Genomic DNA, 13,018 nt, shown 5'->3' with positions numbered 1-13,018 from the left:
CTCACCAGGGCCGAGTACAGGGGCACGATCACTTCCCTACTCCTACTGGCCACACTATTTCTGATACAGGCCAGGATGCCATTGGCCTTCTTGGCCGCCTGGGCACACTGCCGGCTCATGTTCAGCCGGCTGTCGACCAGCACCCCCAGGTCCTTCTCTGCTGGGCAGCTTTCCAGCCACTCTTCCCCAAGCCTGTAGCGCTGCATGGGGTTGTTGTGGCCGAAGTGCAGGACCCGGCACTTGGCCTTGTTGAACCTCATACAGTTGGCCTGGGCCCATCGATCCAGCCTGTCCAGGTCCCTCTGCAGAGCCTTCCTACCCTCGAGCAGATCAACACTCCCGCCCAACTTGGTGTCGTCTGCAAACTTACTGAGGGTGCACTCAATCCCCTCATCCAGATCATCAATAAAGATATTAAACAAGACCGGCCCCAGTACTGAGCCCTGGGGAACACCGCTCGTGACCGGCCGCCAACTGGATGTAACTCCATTCACCACAACTCTCTGGGCCCGGCCATCCAGCCAGTTTTTGACCCAGCGCAGAGTACACCTGTCTAAGCCGTGAGCCGCCAGCTTCTCGAGGAGAATGCTGTGGGAGACAGTGTCAAAGGCCTTGCTGAAGTCCAGGTAGACCACATCCACAGCCTTTCCCTCATCCACTAGGCGGGTCACCTGGTCATAGAAGGAGATCAGGTTGGTCAAGCAGGACCTGCCTTTCATGAATCCGTGCTGGCTAGGCCGGATCCCCTGGTTGTCCCACTCATGCCTTGTGAGCGCCCTCAAGATGAGCCGCTCCATAATCTTCCCCGGCACCGAGGTCAGGCTGACAGGCCTGTAGTTCCCCGGATCCTCCTTCCGGCCCTTCTTGTAGATGGGCGTCACATTGGCAAGCCTCCAGTCATCCAGGACCTCCCCCGTTAACCAGGACTGCTGATAAATGATGGAGAGTGGCTTGGCAAGCACCTCCGCCAGCTCCCTCAGCACTCTCAGGTGGATCCCATCCGTCCCCATAGACTTGTGAGCATCCAGGTGGCATAGCAGGTCATTGACTGCTTCCTCCTGGATTACGGGGGGTTCATCCTGCTCGCCGTCCCCGTCTTCCAGCTCGGGGGGCCGAGTACCCTGAGGATAACTGGTCTGCCTGTTAAAGACTGAGGCAAAGAAGGCATTGAGTACCTCAGCCTTTTCCTCATCCTCAGTGACAATGTTCCCCCCCGCATCCAATAAAGGATGGAGATTCTCCTTGGCTCTCTTCTTGTCATTAATATATTTGTAAAAACTTTTTTTGTTGTCTTTAACGACAGCAGCCAGATTGCGTTCTAGCTGGGCTTTTGCCTTTCTCATTTCTTCTCTGCACAAGAAGGGTACCTGTTGCCCAGCTGAAGCTGTAGTCCTTTCCCTATGGATTGGGTTTGTAGTGACCCGTTTACTTTTCCTTTGGAAGCTGCTGTTTATACGTGCAGCTGGTTTTATGGTCCTTCTTATAGGCTCATTTAAGTCAGCTCTAATTTGCTCATCAATAATTTGATTCTCTTCAAAGGAGTGCTGCGTGGGAGGATATACCCTCAGTTGTAGTTGCACGCAGCAGCACTGTTGGCCAATTCTGCCTTGTTCCCATTTATCTAAAACAATTCCTTTTAATTTTATTCCATTTTCTTACTTATTTGTCTAAATAGACAGTCCTTTAACAAGTGCTCAGTTATGTTTTGTGGCAGATTAGTAAGCTGTACAGTGTTTAAAGTAGTTATCTTTAAAACCCAAAGTTTTACATTTCTAATCCTTATGTTTTGTTGTCTGTTTTTTCTTTGAATTAAGAGGCAGTAAAAACAGTGCTTTGTATACCATTCTGGATTGCTTAAATGCTTACGTAATGGATCCATAAAAATTGCATTTTTTAAATGTACATATATATATATCTATGGACATATATATAAGCTTATTACACCTTTAGTCCTTTTTTTTCCTTTGCTCTCTTTAGTTGATTCCATTGTGTATTCTCTGATTTTTCTTTTCCTGTTCAAATGGCAGATTTCAGAGACACTGACTTGTATTTGCCATTCATTCATCCATTTCCCTGGTCTATTTTGCTTTCTGTGCCATGTGTTCTTTTCCTTAAATGTATGAAGTGATCCTCTACCTCAGTGTGGCAAGGCAGTTCAGACACACAGAAATGGGTATCAGGCCAAGGTTATTCTTCATATGAAAATGTGGTTGGTATGAACAATTTTGCTTGTTATCTCTTTCAGTGTGATGCAAAAGGACTTTTGGTTTTAGTGTGTTTGGGAAAGTGAATATATCTATATCTATATATATATTTAGGTCACATATTTAGGTTTCTTTCACGTGTCTATTCAGTGCATCAGTTCTGTTAAATTCTCCCAAGAAGTGTTTGTGTTGAGCAGGAGGAGATGGCACAAGTGTTACACGGTTTTGATCCAAACTGCATCCTGTTGCAGTTTGGACCTATTCCTTTTAGGTACATCAGGATTGGAGGAGAAAGGCGCTGGAGGGAGAAATCTACAGAGTAAAAGCATAAAACAAGTAACAACAAAAACATAATGAGAAAAAAGGAAAACAATGGGGTAAAGAGAAAGCAGAGGCAGAAATGAAGGGACAGTCCAATGGAGAGCAGAGACCTGTTAGTGCTTCATCAGTGTGACAGGACACATGTGTTTCCCATTAAGGACATCTCTTTATTCTGTAACTCCAGGCAGCTTCTGGGAGGACACGTGTAGGCAGTGAGAATTTCCACTTAATCGTAGTGTTTCTGATCTTTGAGAGGCAAGAGCTGGCCCTAGTGATGAGCAGGAGACGTGAGGCTGGTGCTAAAGGCACTCGTGATGTATCACTCAGGTGGCCAGCCCCGAAACTGGACCAAAGCCATACTATTGGCCTAACCCTGCTGACACAGTGCCTCAGGAGCATCTGGTGGGGCGACCTGCCTGCCATTTCGTCTGGCCAAAACTTGCGTGTTACAATTGTAGTTACGTCTTCATTTGGGGATGTGTGAAGTGCAGTAAGAACAAAAGTGCTATAAACTTTATTACATTTTTGACAGTCTGATTTAATTACATTTTTAATTTACCGTTGCAGAAATCAGATGTGGCCCCCATACTGTCTGTACGAGACTGTAGAGTTGAGATGAACCAGAGGCAACTTGATATTTGCTTCTTTATCCAGTCTGACAAAGTTTCTAGGCAGTTTGTGTGAGGTATTTTCCAACTAGGAATCATCATAGCAACTATGTATCGCTTTGCCAAATCCATAAACACAGATTGATTTTGATCCATTAATAACAAACCCATAGCCTCTCTGGTGAGATAATTAAATTCTGGGCACTTTGTTAAAATGAAATTACTAAAACACAGGACCAGGAGAAACAATCAGGTTTTTGACAGAATTTAGATATTGGCCTCCCATGCTGAGAGCGATTCAACTTCAACCCAGTTTTTGCTGAGGTCTTCCATGCAAATCTCTAGTTTTGAGAGGGTTTTTTATCCGTAGTTGAGAACTTACTTGATGAATGAAGACCATCTTATTTGACAAGTGCTTCAAAGGGAACTGTACAGTGTACTTTCTGTACTTGCAGCCTATTTTAAGCATATGGCTGACAAATTTTCTTCTGCATGTGGAATATTGATTTTTAAGTTCGGATAAAGCTACTTGGAAGCCTAAAGTTTGCTGCAGGTCTGTGAATTGCAATTTGAAAGTAAAAATTGAAAGTACTTGAAGCTTTAAAAATGTGGCCATGAAAACCGAGGAGTTGAGAGTCCTCATTGTAAGTAATAGCAAAATAAACATCAAGCAGGTAAGTTAATCTACTTTATTGCAGGCACTACATGAGAATTAGTTGTAATAGCTTCAAAAGTATTTGAAGTTATTGACCCCATCCTAGAGAAGCCACCTCTAGAATAAGAAGGCAGCTTCTTTTCTTTTTCTTCTTAGGCCTGGAGTTATGTCCTAAGTCTTGTCTGCCAGAATGGGTCTCTTAATTCTGTAACGATGATTCAGATATTTATGTATTTGTTACCAGGATCTCGACTGAGACAGCTCATCTGTAAAGGTCACTAGGCAACTCTTCAGGTACTACTGGCATGAGTTAGATTCAAAGTGACAATTATGGTTGGCTGAAGATATTTTTGTCAGGAAAGTTTTCTGACAATTTCTTTTTTTAGTCTTCACTTGCAAGTTTTGTATGAAGGAGTGTTTCATAGAAGCTTTGTGAAAAAGGTGTAAATAGTTCACTTCAGCTTTCTCACATTTTGGATAATGTGATTTTTTTGTTGTTGTTGTTTAAATGTTGAAATCTTCTCTTTAGTATAATAATTTCATTTTGACATTTCTCTGTTATTTTAATGTATTTTATAGTATTTGTGCACACTATTTTATTAATGAAAAAATGCTGTATTTTTGTATTATCAGAGTGAATAGTTCAATACTTAAAAACAAGTATTCCAATATATCCTATTTGAAATTCCGAGGAATCTTTTCTTAAAAAAAAAAAAAAAGATAGATAAGATTTTCAGTTTATTCTAATTTGGAATAAAAATGCTTGCACTCTCCAATATTTTATTTTCTAGTCATCTCTATGGGCAATTAAGAGAAGGAGGCTCCAAGCCATATTCTCAATTACAGCCCCAAACCACGTTATAGATTACCCAAACTATGATGTCACGTTCCATACATGGAAATCAATTGCAGAGTTAATATTTTAACCTGCAGCATTTCCATTGATTTCTGATGGATTCCAGATGTATAGAGATATGGAAATGGGCTCCTGTTATGAGATGTTTCAAAGGTGGATGCTAGTTCTTTGCTTTCTGAGTAACTGCACATGTGATGAAATTTATGTAAGTTACTAATTTTTATCTTTTTTCCATTTTCATACCGGCGTTGTACCTTGTCCTCCTACAGGCAAGGACTCACTGTTTCAGCAAGTTAGTCCTTTCTTTTTTTAGCAATTTAAAATGATCGTATAAAGTGTTACATAAATTTTCCTCTCTGTTTTAATACGCCATTCTCTTTTCCAGCTATTTCTTGAGCTCCTATTGTGGTAAATTGTTAGTTGAAAACAATTTGGCCTCAAAACTCTATTTTTGAAGACCTTGATTAGCCCATGCATGTTACTATAATGGAAATAATAACAATAGTTCTACCGTATTATTCCAGTAGAAGTTATAAAGCTAAATTATATTTTTAACTACTTAGGTAATGTCTGAGGGCAGAGGGTATTGAAAAAGAGCTGAAAGTGAAGATGCACAGATTTTTTTACTTCACGTACTGTTGTTGCGCCCTCCCCCCCATTTGGTATATAGTAGAAGTAGGGGCAGACAATATGTCTTCCAGGGCTAAATGCTTTCTGTCTCATTACCATCTTCAGAGCGATCTTTTACTAATTTTAACCAAACATTTTTTTAGTATAGGATGTGTCTATCCTGAGTACTGCAACACACAGCCATTGATTGCCTCACCACTAGATTAAAATATACTCTGAATTAACAGTATCTTTTACTCTGTTCCTCGTTACGAAAATGAACAAGTCTGAGTGTTCAATAAATTGCATTCGTTTGTGTGACTGCTTGGTGCTTTTTTGGATTAGGTAAGGCTAAACTCTGAGGAAATAAAATTACTTTTGAAATATAGTTTGTTTTTATCTGAGAGTAAGACCTTCCAGAGATGAGAGCAAGAAAAACATATTATGAATAGCCTGAGTCCTGGCTGGTTTGTGGGACTTTCTGAACACCATGTTGAAGACAGTCCCTTTGTTGAAAACCATGAAATTTCCTAATTCCCAACACTGGTAATGTGTTGAATGAAAGTTATTTTAGTACTTAGTAAGGGTATTTGTGGAGATTGACTTAGTATCCATCTTATTCTCTGCTTCCTGTTTTTGTTTAATAAACATAGAAAGCTTCAGAGCAAAACTTATCAAACAATTTTATTCAATAACTTGAACTACGTACATTGATATATCTGTAGCTACTCAGTGAATACCTGTTCTTTTAGTACCTAGTACTGAACTTCAGTACATTATCATAATGAGATACATTTTTAAATTGTTATGGAGATTCAAAAAAGGATATATTTCAGTTTAAATGAAGTCAGAATATATGGATATTAATTTTGAATTAGAATTTCAAAAAGGCTTGGGAGTTTTTGTTATTTCTAGTAAATGTAATGCATCTGCTGAATAACAGTTTATAATGTTTTATTTGTGGAATAGAAAAAAGAAATATTTGCATAATAACATAAAACTTGATTTGTCGGGAGTGCTGAACACCCGCAACTCACTATGTTGCTTTTATATATACTAATTTAAACATAAGACTTTGCAAAATAGCATTTGTTCTTTCTTAGGTATGAAAGAATTTAGGGAGTTCCTTGTTTGGAAGTTGCCTAACTGTGTGTTAGTCAATGTTTAGACAAGCGTGAAGAGCCTCAGGGCTCAGGAAAAGCATTTGGTCTTCTACCAAATAGGGAACCTGATACTGAGAAACTATTTAACAGCCACTGACAGTGCTACCAAATGGGCAGTGCTGACCATAGGGAAACTCTGGTTTGATACGGCAGGCAAAGATGGTTTGTTGCAGGCCTTTTCAGGAAGGTTTTTTGTTATGTTTTGTTGTGTTCTTTTTTTAAACAGTGTTGAAGCTTGTGCTGGAATAAGAACTGGGCTCTAATTTTTGTGGGGGTGGTTAGTCTTAATGAACAAATAATGTCAGAAAAGAGAGATAGGCATCTATAAGACTAAGTGCTTTCCTTGAGAGTTGATCATGGCCTCCCTCTTCCCCACTCCTCAAGAAGGGATAAAGCTTACTGCTTTGTCAGAGTATTTACTGAATAAATGAAAAAAGTATATATGAACTTGTTTATTATTTTGGAAATACCATCAGTTCACCGTCTTTATTAAGACATGAATAACTACATGTTCATAGAATCATAGAACAGTTTGGGTTGGAAGGGACCTCTAAAGGTCGTCTAGTCCAACCCTCCTGCTGTGGGCAGGGACATCTTCAACTAGATCAGGTGGCTCAGAGCCCCGTCCAGCCTGACCCTGAAGGTTTCCAGGGATGGGGCATCCACCGCCTCTCTGGGCAACCTGGGCCAGTGTTTCACCACCCTCAGCGTCAAAAATTTCTTCCTTCTATCTAGTCTAAATCTACCCCCCTTCAGTTTAAAGCCATTCCCCCTTGTCCTGTCGCAACAGGCCCTGCTAAAAAGTCTGTCCCCAAATAGATAACCTACATATACCAAAACAGTTTGCTGGTGGACAAAATCGTAACGATTCCTTGGGAGAGTATTAAATAAGGGACCATAGACAGGAATCACCTGATTACATCTTTACCAGAACAGTAGTGAAAAGTTCTTTCAATAATGGGATTTTTTAAAAGCATTTTACAATGACAATCTTTAATTATAAGGGTAATTTTTTTTATTGCGTTTTGCGATGTATTTTTTTAAACATAATAGCAACCTGATTTCCTGCATTCAGTCCTTCCAGTGAAGGAAAAATCTTTCCTAAGTGCATAATTTGAATTTAAATGAATGCAAACCTTTGTACTCAGCTTGCATAGCATGCAAGTGATAACTTAAGAAAAATACAGCTTTGTGACACACTGATTACTTCTGTAAAGATAGAAGTATATTCTCCCTTTGATGAGTGTGTCTAACTTCCATTAGTGTTAATGGGAGTTATGCATTTAAGCTTTGAAGAGTCTACACTCCAATTAATTATAACACTTTAAAGAAAATGTGAGATGTTATTGAAAGTAGAGATTCTTTAGTGTTGAAATGTTTTTTCTGAATTTCTATCCTGTTCCCTCTCCTATGTGAATGCTTTGACATTGACTGACACATTGTCATGAAATCTTGTAAATACTAGTATCATGTTTAGTTGAAATTACATTGTGACGTATCGATAGTTAAAGTCATCTCACATCTGGTTCTTAGATATCTAGCCTACCTCCTGTCGGTCTCGTTTTTCCCCTGTTTACCTTTAGCTGACAGCTGAATAACTGTTCCATTAAGTTATCAATTCCAAGGTTAACCTCAGATCAAGTTTTATCTGACTGAAGTTGAGATAGATGAGCGAGCTGTGTTCCTTCTGCCTTTCCTTAATTTTCCTGTTGTGAGCAGAAACCAATGAACATCAGAAAACAGATAAATTGTCCCTGAATCCTGTGCTTCAAATCTGATTGCAAACAGGAAACAGCACTCGAGAAAAGGCTGAATGGCTTTGAGGAAAACAAGGATGAGTTGTTGCTAGTAGTCACTCATATTGAAGGTGATGCAGATGCAATAAGTTCATCTGGAAACTAAAAGCAGTTAAGCAATTTACTCTTTAAACAGATAGGTAAATGTAGAAGATCAGCACAAAGTGAAAGATGATGAATCAGTTTGACCGAAGAGACCTAATATTTCTTCCCAAAAGTAGTTTATGAATATTAGTCTCTCTTGCTCTCCCTCATGTATGACTTTTAGAGCTGCCCAGGCATCTGACAAATCCACTGTAAGATTGAAATTGCCCTGTGAACCACAGAGGTTATTTGGGGGTGGAGGAATAAAAATTGCATTCAAACTCTGACTTGCGGATCTCAGACCTGAGCAAGATTGATAAGGATGTAACGATACTTTTCGTATTTATTCTTGTTCACTCACAATGTAAAATTTGCAGCTCAACTTTGCCACAAGCTGGAGTTAAGTCCTCAGAAATCTTTTTTGCTCTTGGCCTGAGGGACTGTGTTGGTGGCAAATGCATCACCTAGAGTATCTGCCAGAAAGCGGGAGCAGGTTTATGGTACCTGCAAAGCAGAAGACTAACTGTTGAGTCCAAAATATAGAAATAGACAGAGGATGTACAAAGAGATGCAGACAAGAAAGTAGACTTTCTGCTAGGGTGAGAGAAAGGGAGAAAAGGCTTTGCTGGATAAGCCATAGCAACTTCAAGTCAAACCACACCAAACCCACAACTCTAAAATGTGCAAGAGTGTGGAAGGGCAAAAAGAAAAAAACCCCACATACTTATCCTCAGGCTTTCATTTGGTGGAGAATGCACACTACCATTTCCTTTCTAATGGTGGTAGTTGTTTGGATGCAGCTCCCATTGAGCAGAAAAACAGAATTTATGGATCCAGACTACCAGAGGTTGTCAGAATTCAGCTTATTTGACAGCTAGAAGAGAAGGCAGTCACTGCCTCCACTGGTGTGAAAGGAGCAGAAGGAATGGCTGTTACACACTGTAGAAGCCTCTAATAGCAGCCTCAGTGAAACAGTGCACAGCTAAGGTTAGATGGGACAGATACTTCATGCTTTCCTGAAGTATGTGGAGCAAGAAAGTTGCCAGTCGCACAGGAGAGAGTGACTCGGTGCATAGTTTCCTACCTGCTCTTCATGACCTTTTTGAATACGGTAGCTATAGGCAGGTGAATGAGAAGTCAACAAAGACAGACTTGGGAATGAGGATTATGATACTGCCAGACTGCAAAGTCAGTTTTTGCTGCAAGGGCAAAATCCTCAGTCTCTTGAAATGCGATTGCAAGGAGCCACCAGAGTAATCCCCATGACTGACCAACCCCCTGGCCAAAACAGTTAGCAGGACTGAGGTTTTTCTTCGTTATGTTATATGCCTAGAACCACAATATTTTGCGTGTCCTACTGTGTCTGTTATTTATTCTTACTTTATATTTAATGCTAAATTCTTCTACGATACCAGAGTTTTCTAAAGAGAGTTTAGGCTGAAATTATGGTGCTTCATTATTAAATTAATTCCACTTGTTTATTCTAACATTAAATGAGGACTACATTTTAGTATTAGATGTTTTGTCTTTTCCTGACACACTGAACTCCATTTATGGATACTGTTTCTTCTTGTCTCCAGTTTCTTACTGTCCAGCACATGTATTTTCTACATTTAGAGAGATGTCTTTTATTTTTATATTTGTGTACTGAGTTTCATGAGAGAAATATTTTCTCTTACTGGCTCAAGTCAGGCTATTACTTGACTACAGAGTTGATGATGAAAATCCTGACATCCTTCACCACAGCAGTGTGAATGTGCTGATATGATAGTTTAGTTTGAAAACATGTAATTATGATAATGGCAAAAGAGCAAGTCTTTATGGGGACTTAGATTTCCTTCCATAATGCAAACAAAAGACTCTCAAAATGTAAGTTCTGTTGTTTCATCTATTATAATAGACAATTAATCAAGACGCAGTGAGAAAACTATGCTGATAACAGTAAAAGCTGGCACGTATCTTTCTAATTTGTATTGCAACAAATTGAGAGATGTAATCGCAACAGAAGAGGATGTTTAAATAAAATTAGAGCTGTGGTATGAAATGAGAAAGGGAAGAAACTGAGAGTTAAGGATGATGTTTTATCTGATTTTAAAGCAGCTGTGAAATGGAAAAAGACCATCTCAGTGGTATGAGTTCTGCTGAAACAGATGAGCTGTCAGCCCTAACTACAAATTTCTGGCTTGGTATTTGGTTATGATATATCAATTGCACTAACAGGATATAGTTTGATCTGTGATTTTCTTGCTTTTATTGTTCTTCAGCACAACTGGAGAATGGATTAAAATGCTTTTATTTAAAATGGGAACAAGCTGGCAAAGCTTATTTTCTAACCTGCATTGAGACTGATTTATTAATATACATATAATATATGAACTACTTTCATATATACCTGTCTTTGTCTACAGATACTATGTTTAATTAAGCTTAAACCATTTTTGATTTTTGTATCAGAAACCAAGATTGCTGCCTATGATAATGGGTATATTAGAACAGTAACATAAACAAAAATAACTTTTTTTTCTTCTACAAAATCGACTGTTATACTTAAGTTTGGAGATAAGCCAGCCTTTTTTCCTGTGTGTGTAAACTAAAAATTTCTCTTAAATGAAGAATGGAGCGTGAAGTAAATCTCTGTTTGGTTCTTCATTTTGTGCCATATGCTACTATAATCCCTAGTCTTTAAAGAGCACTTGGGTGTTACAATGCATATTTTCATAAAAAAAAAATTCTTCTGTGAAACAAAGTTTACGTGAACTAGTAAGTCATTACCTAGTAGTAGGCTGCAGTTCCTCCCTTTGCATCAGTGCAAAAAGAGCCGCTTCCTTTCAGCAGGAGTCTCTTATTTCTGGAACCATGGAAATAATGACCTCAACGCAGATATGCATCATCTCGATAGCACATTTTCCTCCATAGATACTCAGGTGCTTTATCAATGAGAAGCACAATCACTATTCCTGGTCTGACGTGAGGAAATTAAGGCATAGCACTGAAGAAATGAAAACGATAGTTGAAGAGAAGGAAATTATAAACTCTTTATTTCCAGGGTTGAGATGGCAAGAGATGATTGATTTAGGCTGTGTCTGTGTTAATGAGTAGTGCGGGCCTGTAGGAGAGGATTTTCAAAGTCAATCAGCTGGTGCTGGTAACAGGGATGTTTTATTTCAGACCAGCTGCGGTCTGGTTGCACAGAAGGAAGGGTAACCGCATGCTGAAATCCCTGCCCTCCTGGAGAAGTTTAGTTTCACCGTGCAGGACTCCAGTTTGTGTGCTCCAAGATTGCTCTGTGATGTGAAACAAAGCATGGTTAAAGGGAGACAAATCAGATGATGAGACAAGCGTCTGCCAGGAATGGTTTAGATATAGCTGGTTCTAAGCAGGGCAGGGGAAGTTGCAGGAGGAGGAGATCAGGGGAAGAAGGAATTTGAGGGAGGGGAATAAATGCTTTCTTGGCGTCTCTTCTGGTCTGTCTTCTCTGATTTTTAAGTTCAGAGGCTTTTCCTAGCATCACAGGGGAAGAGAGTGTTCCTGGGAAGTGAACTCAGCTTTCTTCACTCCCTTTCCTGTGTTTTCATTATTGCGGGACATTCCTCCCCGTGAGGAATATTGATTAGCCTATGAAATCCATCATGAACCTTGTTATGGTGATTATCTCTATACCTCTTCCATATTATGGTGATGACTACCTTGCAATACCAAACCCTGAGAGAAATACATTTCCAGGGTTGAAAAACTTTCCTGCAAAACAATAGAATGACTTTACCCAAAGTTCTTGGGTAGCGATTAAGGGTAAAGTTAAATTAAAAAAAAATCTGCCGATGTAGCTTACATAATATGTATATTAAATCTTAAAGGATATGCCTACGCTACTGGTCTGTTTTAATTGGACTTAACTGATTACCAAGAGTAATCCACAAATGTTTGTGGTATGTCTAGATTTACATTTATAGTTGTGTGCTTAACTCAATGTAGTGGCTATTTAATTAATTTGAATTAAAAGGAGAACTTGTGCTGAATGGTCTTTTTCCATTTCATCTCATGATGGCTCGGAGGTGCCAAGGTGTTTAATCTGAAGCCATGCAGTTAATCACACAGTGACTCAGGGTGGGTGACTTTCATGAAGTGGGATGAAAAATCTGTGCTGCATAACTTCTCTGATAAAGCCCAAATATTCTGAATTACAATACATAACTGCAAAGCGTATTTTTCTCTGTGCTGTTTTTTTCAGGACTGGATGCAAAGAAAAGGGATACTCAATGGCCTAATGGCAATTGTATGTTGTTAGGGTTTTTTTTTTTTAAGGTACTGAACACTGTATGGACTTTTTCTTATGCATGTGCCCAACATTGTGCATGAAACTGATTTTTATTTAATAAGGTTACTTTAAACTAACATTTAAGTAAAAAGTAATTTTTTAAAGTACATAGTAATTGACAGACATTTTAAACTTGAATTTCTTGAAAAGTGCTGATTATTGTGATGCTTTTACAAGAATGTACTCACGCACTCATGTTTCCATTGAATGAAGCTCTCTAAAGATTAAATACATGTTATTGGAAGGGAGCCACCTCTTACCCTAGCCTCAATAGGTAGTAATTTCTTTGTTATGTGGCATTTTTAAATAAGCAGTTCCCCAAAAAGCTAAAAGCAAAAAATTTCAAGTCAGTATAAAAACAAATAATCATGGCATCTTTGAATAATAACAGCTTACAACACTATCCA

At 39.0% G+C, this 13,018-nt stretch overlaps 1 protein-coding gene across 2 annotated transcripts in view; it reads left to right on the top strand.

Annotated features, from left to right (window-relative positions):
* DPP10 (dipeptidyl peptidase like 10) overlaps positions 1–13,018 on the top strand; it is a 586,192-nt gene that overhangs the window by 355,622 nt on the left and 217,552 nt on the right. The window lies entirely within an intron of this gene.

The sequence above is a fragment of the Aptenodytes patagonicus genome, chromosome 6, assembly GCF_965638725.1.
Source record: "Aptenodytes patagonicus chromosome 6, bAptPat1.pri.cur, whole genome shotgun sequence".
Taxonomy (NCBI): Eukaryota; Metazoa; Chordata; class Aves; order Sphenisciformes; family Spheniscidae; genus Aptenodytes; species Aptenodytes patagonicus.
This window is presented reverse-complemented; position numbering and strand designations above follow the sequence as displayed.